This window comes from Portunus trituberculatus, chromosome 35 (assembly GCF_017591435.1).
Source record: "Portunus trituberculatus isolate SZX2019 chromosome 35, ASM1759143v1, whole genome shotgun sequence".
Taxonomy (NCBI): Eukaryota; Metazoa; Arthropoda; class Malacostraca; order Decapoda; family Portunidae; genus Portunus; species Portunus trituberculatus.
The window spans coordinates 16,030,926-16,038,425 of NC_059289.1; the positions used below are offsets into that span (position 1 = coordinate 16,030,926).

Below are 7,500 nucleotides of genomic sequence, written 5' to 3' on the forward strand. Positions count from 1 at the left end.
CGCATACATTTTTTTTCTTTTTTTTCATGTAAACTGTATGTATTATTCACTTCTGTATGCTTCACTTCTTTTTTTTACATCCATTTTTAACTCCTTTATACTTTTTGTTCCATTTGTATTGTGTTATTCATGTCTGTTTTTCCTTTTTATGCATGAACGCACATATGTAAATCGTGTGTCTGTCTGTGTGTGTGTGTGTGTGTGTGTGTGTGTGTGTGTGTGTGTGTGTGTGTGTGTGTGTGTGTGTGTCTATACTTTTAACCTTTCAAAACTCGGTCCCTTCTTGAGATTATACTACGATTTCAAGACATTTAAGTGGAATTCATCACTTTTGCCATCTATTATCAATCAGAGGAAGAAAATTAATCTCCAAACCATTTCTTCATCTCCCACTTTCTCATTTTCTTATCTCTTATATTTACTCCTACTCTTATCAAGCTCTTAATTTTCCTCCTGAAGACCAGACTCTTTCCTCCCCATCATAACTTTTCCTCCTCCCTCGCTCCCCCCTCTCCCTTCTTGTCTCCTTGCCTCTCTGCCTCCATCATCCCCTCCATCCCTCCCTTTCTCTACCCTACTCCTTCTCTCCTCTCGCTCCACTGAAGGCAATAAATTTTGTGCTGGAGGGAAGAGAGAGAGAGAGAGAGAGAGAGAATTTGGCTTTTTTTCATTCCTTTCCTTGCTTACTTTCTTTATTTTTTTCTTATTTTCTTTTAATTTCATTTACTTTTATAAATTTTTCTGTTTAGATGTCAATTTATTATTTTCATAGAGAACAATCCATCCAAACTTTTGAAAACGGTTCTCTCTCTCTCTCTCTCTCTCTCTCTCTCTCTCTCTCTCTCTCTCTCTCTCTCTCTCTCTCTCGTCTTCCCTCCCTCCCGAAGATAATAATTTATATGTTCATCGATTTCTGGTGAAGCTGCCAAGACTTTCTCACATTTTTTCCATTAGTTTCTGTCTCCTATTTTTTTTCTTCGTTCGTGGTTTTTTTTCTTCTTTTCGTATTTTTATTCAGGAAGAGAAGTTATTAGTTGTTTTTTCTTGGCACTACTTAGAGAACACTAACAAATACTAGACTTAATTTTTTCTATTTCCTGGTATGTGTTGTGTGTGTGTGTGTGTGTGTGTGTGTGTGTGTGTGTGTGTGTGTGTGTGTGTGTGTGTGTGTGTGTGTGTGTGTGTGTGTGTGTGTGCGTGTGTGTGCTTTATGGAAGGGGATTTGTGTGAGTGATGCTGAGGGTTAATGGCGGCTATGAAGTGGGACACACACACACACACACACACACACACACACACACACACACACACACACACACACACACACAGTATATCCTACAAATAATTCTCCTTTTTCATATTTTGCTCAAGTTCTTTAGACAATCAAGTGATATAATTTCCCCAAACAGTAACACATTAATTTTTGGTATTAGAATGTTTAGATGTGTGTGTGTGTGTGTGTGTGTGTGTGTGTGTGTGTGTGTGTGTGTGTGTGTGTGTGTGTGTGTGTGTGTGTGTGTGTGTGCAGAAACAGAGGACGAGACATCGCAATATTTTGATAATTTCACAAAGAGAATCAAAATTATAATAAATGAAATCAAAGAAACTAAACAAAAAAAAAAAACAGAAATGCAGTCGTGAAGCTAAAAAAAAAAAAAGTAGAAGCCCAAGTAGATACGCTAGGCCTACCAAATATAGGCCTGAAGGGAAAATGAAATACACGAATAATAACCAAGAGCAATAAAAAAATAACATATTCTGAAAGTTACAGATAGAGGCAGAGAAAGGAGCGTAATGTAATGCAATAAGACTAAGGGAACAATAATATCACATTTATATGCCTCGTAAAATTTGGGGAAAAAACATTAAGTAATGCCATGAATGAATTAGGTTTATGCAACCATAGAATAACCACCAGTGTGTGTGTGTGTGTGTGTGTGTGTGTGTGTGTGTGTGTGTGTGTGTGTGTGTGTGTGTGTGTGTGTTGAATGAGAGAGTGGGAGTGGGAGAGGCTGATGAGAAAGGCCTTAAGTGAGGAATGAAGGGAAGAGAAGAGAAGTTTTAGAGACGGGGAAGAAGGGAAAAGAAGGGATGCTGACTGAGCCATTGGAAGGAAGGGGAAGGGAGAAGAGGAGGGGCGTCTACTGGGCGTGGGTTATAGAGAGGGTGGAAAAAAAAGGGGGCGGAGCTGCTGACGAGGCTGGGGAGGAGGGAGGGAGGAAGGAAGGGGGCGGTGGGCGGGGTTCAGAGGGCCATTTGTCACTACTTTATCAGGCTTCCATCAGAGCCTCGCCGCTCGTTCCCAAAATGGTTGGCTTCGTCCCCAAGGCGCCGCGGATCCCTGGCTCACAACCCACATTTCTTCTCAGGCATCCTTTGCTGGCGCCACAGCTTGAACCCAACACACACACACACACACACACACACACACACACACACACACACACACACACACACACACACACACACACACGATGGTTCTTGCAATGCGAATATGGTTTTGCGTCTCTCTCTCTCTCTCTCTCTCTCTCTCTCTCTCTCTCTCTCTCTCTCGTGAAGGGCAAGGAGACTGGCCATGGAAGACATTAGTGAGGGACATGGCGGCCAGGGAGGGGACCACAGTAAGGGTTGTTTAAAAGGAACCCCATGAGAGAGGAAAAAACGCCCCATTAATTAAAGCAGAGAGGGGAAGGCAGGGCGGTGAAGAGTCTTCCTCCGGCATATTATGGGCGGCAAGATGTGCCCCGAAGGATACAAAGGTACTCTACGAAGGGAGAGGAGAAAGGGGATTGGGTGGCGATGTGCTACTTTCGCTGGGTGCGCTATAAGAAGAGTGCTAAAAGTAAAGGTGTTGAGAGAAAGTGTGAGTTTTACGGCAGAGCTCTTGAGGTGCTAAGGAGTAAGAGCTGTGTCGGGAAGTTTAAAGGAGTGAGGCGTTGAATACAAAAGTCTCCCCTTGTTAGTCTTCATTTTCTCTGTTGTATTTTTCCCCTCCTCTCACAAAGGGTGGCGAGTAAATGTGTGATGCTGCGCGAGATGTGCGACGAATTAAAATGATAGAATAAAATAACATAAGCCAGTAACAAATTCCATGAAATCTGAAGACAAAATGAAGTGAAATTGCAAGAATATTAGGTGCGAAATGTGCATTTACGTCCTTCTATATTATTTTAATGTAAGACTGAATAATTATCTTCCCAAATCTTAACGTTAACATTCCCGCCTCACTCGATACCAAATCCAATGCATTCCTACCATCCTTTCATGCTCTTCAATTATCTTTGCAGGATGTGCGAGCGAGCGAGCGAGCGAGCAGCGATGTGCGTGTGAGTGTGTGTGTGTGTATGTGTGCCTGCTGCAGATGGAGGCGGCGCAGGAGGAGGAGGAACATAAGAGCAGCTGCTGAATGAGACGTGCTTCAGTGCACCCTCAACGGAGCTTCGGAGCTGAGGCTTGGAGACGGCTTCACCGAATCAGAAGTGGATTTCAGATTTTAATTAATTTCAGCAAGAGGGTGAGGCGCAGCGGCTGTAATGGCGGAGTATGGCTGGGCTTCGCTGTCTGCCTGCTGGGTGGCGCGCGACAATAGCTCACAACGCTTCCAATGATTTCAGCGGATTATAGAAGCCTTTGATAAATTCCTGCGGCACCTAGCGGCATTGTGAAGCTTTCCTGGACGTGTGGGCGTGCTGGGTGGAGGGCTTTGGGTTGCGGGCGTCTCCTCGTGTTCACTGCAGGCCTTAATGTAGAACTGTTCATAAGGCACGCGGTGAATGCCAAGAGCTACCCGCCTATCTTCACGCCCACCGCCAACACTGTACTGGCAACACGGCACGGCAATGCAAGACACTCAACACCACGCATCAAGAATACCACCGACTGCTGCTGCTTCTACTGCTTCTACAACAACTACAGCAACAACAACAACAACAACTACTACTACTACTACTACTACTACTACTACTACTACTACTGATACCACTACTACTATAACATTATAAAAAAGATGTTCTGATTTCAACGCAATTTTTCCTTTTATTTCGTATGTCGTCCCCTTGACCACCACGTCCTTCATTCAGACACCACCATCCCTCTCCACCTTCAGCCACGTCGCCAATACCCTTTCGTCACCATCACTCATGTGGCAGTGACTCTTTGGTATTTGGCAGCGGTGTTGAATGGTAACAGTGGTGATGGATGGTAATGGTAGTGGTGGTGGTGGTGGTGGTGGTTACTGTATTGCTATCGAACTTGTGACAAAACTTGATCCTCTTTTGTCACTTAGTCTGAAGGGGAGTCGAGTTGGCAGTTTTGTATAAATGAAATGGACTGAGTTACCATGCAAGGGAGTTAATTAATTCCATCATTAGATGAAGACTTTCTTTATTAGCCTCAGGAGTCAAGGGTATCTCTCCCCTACATGTTACTGAACGCTTCTTTTATATTTCGATATTTTTGAGTCCAGTTAATTAATGTAAATGTATTGAGATAGATAATGTTAATAACTTAATCTTATTTAGGCACTTTAGCTAAAGAGAATTAAGTTAAATATTTTGTATGAATAATTTTACCATAACGAAACTTTAAGCCTTTGTTGCCTAGAGTTGCTGATGTGGATTTTTACTTAGTTTACTGTACTTTAGGAAACATAGAAGGCAATGGTTGCTGTACACTGAAACATGGAATTCTGCCAGGCATTTTCAACTCTACTGATTGTTTTGTAATCGATGATGTATGTGTAATTTTGTAATGAATTTAGTTTATGTTAGGCTGATTACCCACTGCGTCTTTTGTTAGATGTTTCACGTGTAGGAACGACACACACACACACACACACACACACACACACACACACACACACACACACACACACAAACTCGTATCTTCGTTTACATACATTTGAATATTGCAAGGTTAGCGAGGTATCACTGTGTAGTTCCAAGCATACACAGACTCATTAACTTAGAAAGGAGAGACAAACAATTTTATCAACATTTTGTAACTAATATTTGTGTCATTTTAAACCAACATGACCACGCACATTTTTTTTATTTCGCTTTTATCTATGCGTCCTTAATTTATAACAGAAAAAGTAAACTATAAGAAATGGTTCAAAGCATCATCCTTGTTATCTCCTATAAAACACTCAACACCTCACTTTGACAACAAAATACACATACATGGAAAACAAATACACAAACACACGGCAAACAATCAAACACTCGGCCAGTAGGACAGAGGAGCAGGGCAAAAGAGTAATCACAAACATTTTTTAGCAGTATTTACTTGCACTGATGAGTAATACAAGTTGATGGTCAATACTGCACAGGCGTAGCGGCAAAGGACAACACTGCGCCTCATAGGATTTATTTACTTTTCACTGAACTTATTTAATCTGTGCGAACTGGAAAAATAAAATGTCATGTACAAACTTTAAATATTTTCTAGAGAAACTGATATTAACTTAGATTATTTTCACCAAGTGTGGGATTCGACTGTAGTTTCTTGATTACTCGTGTGCCAACAATACTGGGGCTCATAACTACAAAGGATTCACTATTTTGTCCCTCATCTACATATATAAGGCACAATATACTTCAGTCACACGTTGTCTACTGCTAACGCTACAGTTGATGTTGATACTACTACTACAAATGCAACAATGAAACAATAATAACAACATCTATTACTATTAAAAGAACTACTACTGTTCTTGCTACTACTACTACTACTACTACTACTACAACTTCAACAACATTACAACTACTACTTCTAATGAGGCACCAAACATCACACTCAATCAAACACAACCTGAGTCATCCTATACAATCTAGCTCTCCTCTTTATGTCGCTTAGCTAACCTACCCAAGCCATTAATAAGGTGTTGAGGTAACCCTGTTTAGTGACACCATAGGGAAACAGTTTGTATTTAGAGGGAGGGGTTATTTTGAACGTCAGTGACAGGTCAGTGCTGTGTTATACCTCCGGCCTGACGTGTGCCTGGTGTTCAGAATTTTGTGGTCTTCAAGTGTTCATAACAGTGTATATTCTATTACGTTGTCTGTTCTTGCTTTCGTGTTTATAATTCTTGGATACTGTGGCTTGGAAAATAGTTCTAAGCTTCCTCTTTTTGCCTTGAGAGGGTAGACTTGTAATCTCACACCTAATATCAACTGTTGAAAGGGCGTGCCACTTGTGTGTTTGATTCAATGTGTTAGCTGTCTGAGGTACAAAACTGCTTTCAATATTATTTGTACTTCATAAATCTAAGCCACTCATTAATAGTATTTCCACTTTGTAATGAAAAGTCAATATAAACTAACGCAATGATAGTCTTAAAAACTTCAAGACATGTTTTCTGCTCGTCAATTCTGTTCCCGATACGAAGACCAAGCTCCAACCAACCCACTGAACAGCTCCGTGTCTACTTCAGCTTCACACACTTCTGAGGACACTTCCTGCCGGGCCAACACTGTGGACCTCAGTCAGAGTAGCTGTGGCTTTGTCCTCCAAGACTCTGCAAGACTTTCCTGTACTTCCATATGATTCCTAAATAAACACACACCTTATAAATGACGTTTTTCACATGTACCTTCTAGTGTAGAGAAATAAAACCTAGTCATAAATCAACCTAAAAGGGAAAACATGAAGAGAATCCAACTCCTTATATGAGGATCAGCTGATGTTTTATCTTTTCCTTATTAGAATTTAGAACAACATAAACTTAACAGCAAGGGAATAGCAACGCAACACAACGGATACCCAAACCCATATGAGGAAAGCAGCACACAGGAGACACCAGCACAGAAGCACAGAAGCACCAAGCACCACCAGGCAGCAGGTGTTGTATGGTGGTGCCTTTCCTGGCGCAGCGAAGAAAAGGATGACATAAAACAAAACTCATTTCATATTTCTCATGTCACTTTCTTGAAATGTGACGCCTGGCTTTAGTTATCTTATCGCACACTGGAAGGATTAACTGAGGATTAAACACTAAGGAATATTCTCTCTGAACAATTATTTCTTTTCGTGAGTCTTTATTTAATTTTGACATTCTTCACTTGAGCTCTTTCTTTTCCTCCATCTTGTTTCGTATATTTCTTCTCTAAACTCTATCTCTTTTATCCAGGTTTCCTCTGTTCTTCTTTCATTCACTTTATATAATTCAACTCTCTCTCTCTCTCTCTCTCTCTCTCTCTCTCTCTCTCTCTCTCTCTCTCTCTCTCTCTCTCTCTCTCTATCCAATTAAAATATATTTCAACTCTTGCGCCAGTTTTTCATTTATTTCAACCAACTTCCTTCCAAGCCTTTCACATTTTCAGCCTTCACACATTTTTTATATTTACTTCATCCTTCAACTCTAAATCCTGTTAGCCTGCAGTTATAACCTTAGCTTTCAAAGAAGATAGTTGGTGTGTAGCAGTAGTGGCAGTGATAGTAGTAATAGTAGTAGTAGTAGTAGTAGTAGTAGTAGTAGTAGTAGTAGTAGTAGTAGTAGGT

At 40.9% G+C, this 7,500-nt stretch overlaps 1 long non-coding RNA gene across 1 annotated transcript in view; it reads left to right on the forward strand.

Annotated features, from left to right (window-relative positions):
* The window catches only part of LOC123513204, a 13,441-nt gene extending 6,868 nt beyond the window's left edge, over positions 1–6,573 (forward strand). Inside the window, exon 2 of the long non-coding RNA XR_006677288.1 lies at positions 3,288–6,573. This is a non-coding gene — a long non-coding RNA (uncharacterized LOC123513204). The remainder of the gene's footprint in view (positions 1–3,287) is intronic.
* Positions 6,574–7,500: the final 927 nt, after the last annotated feature.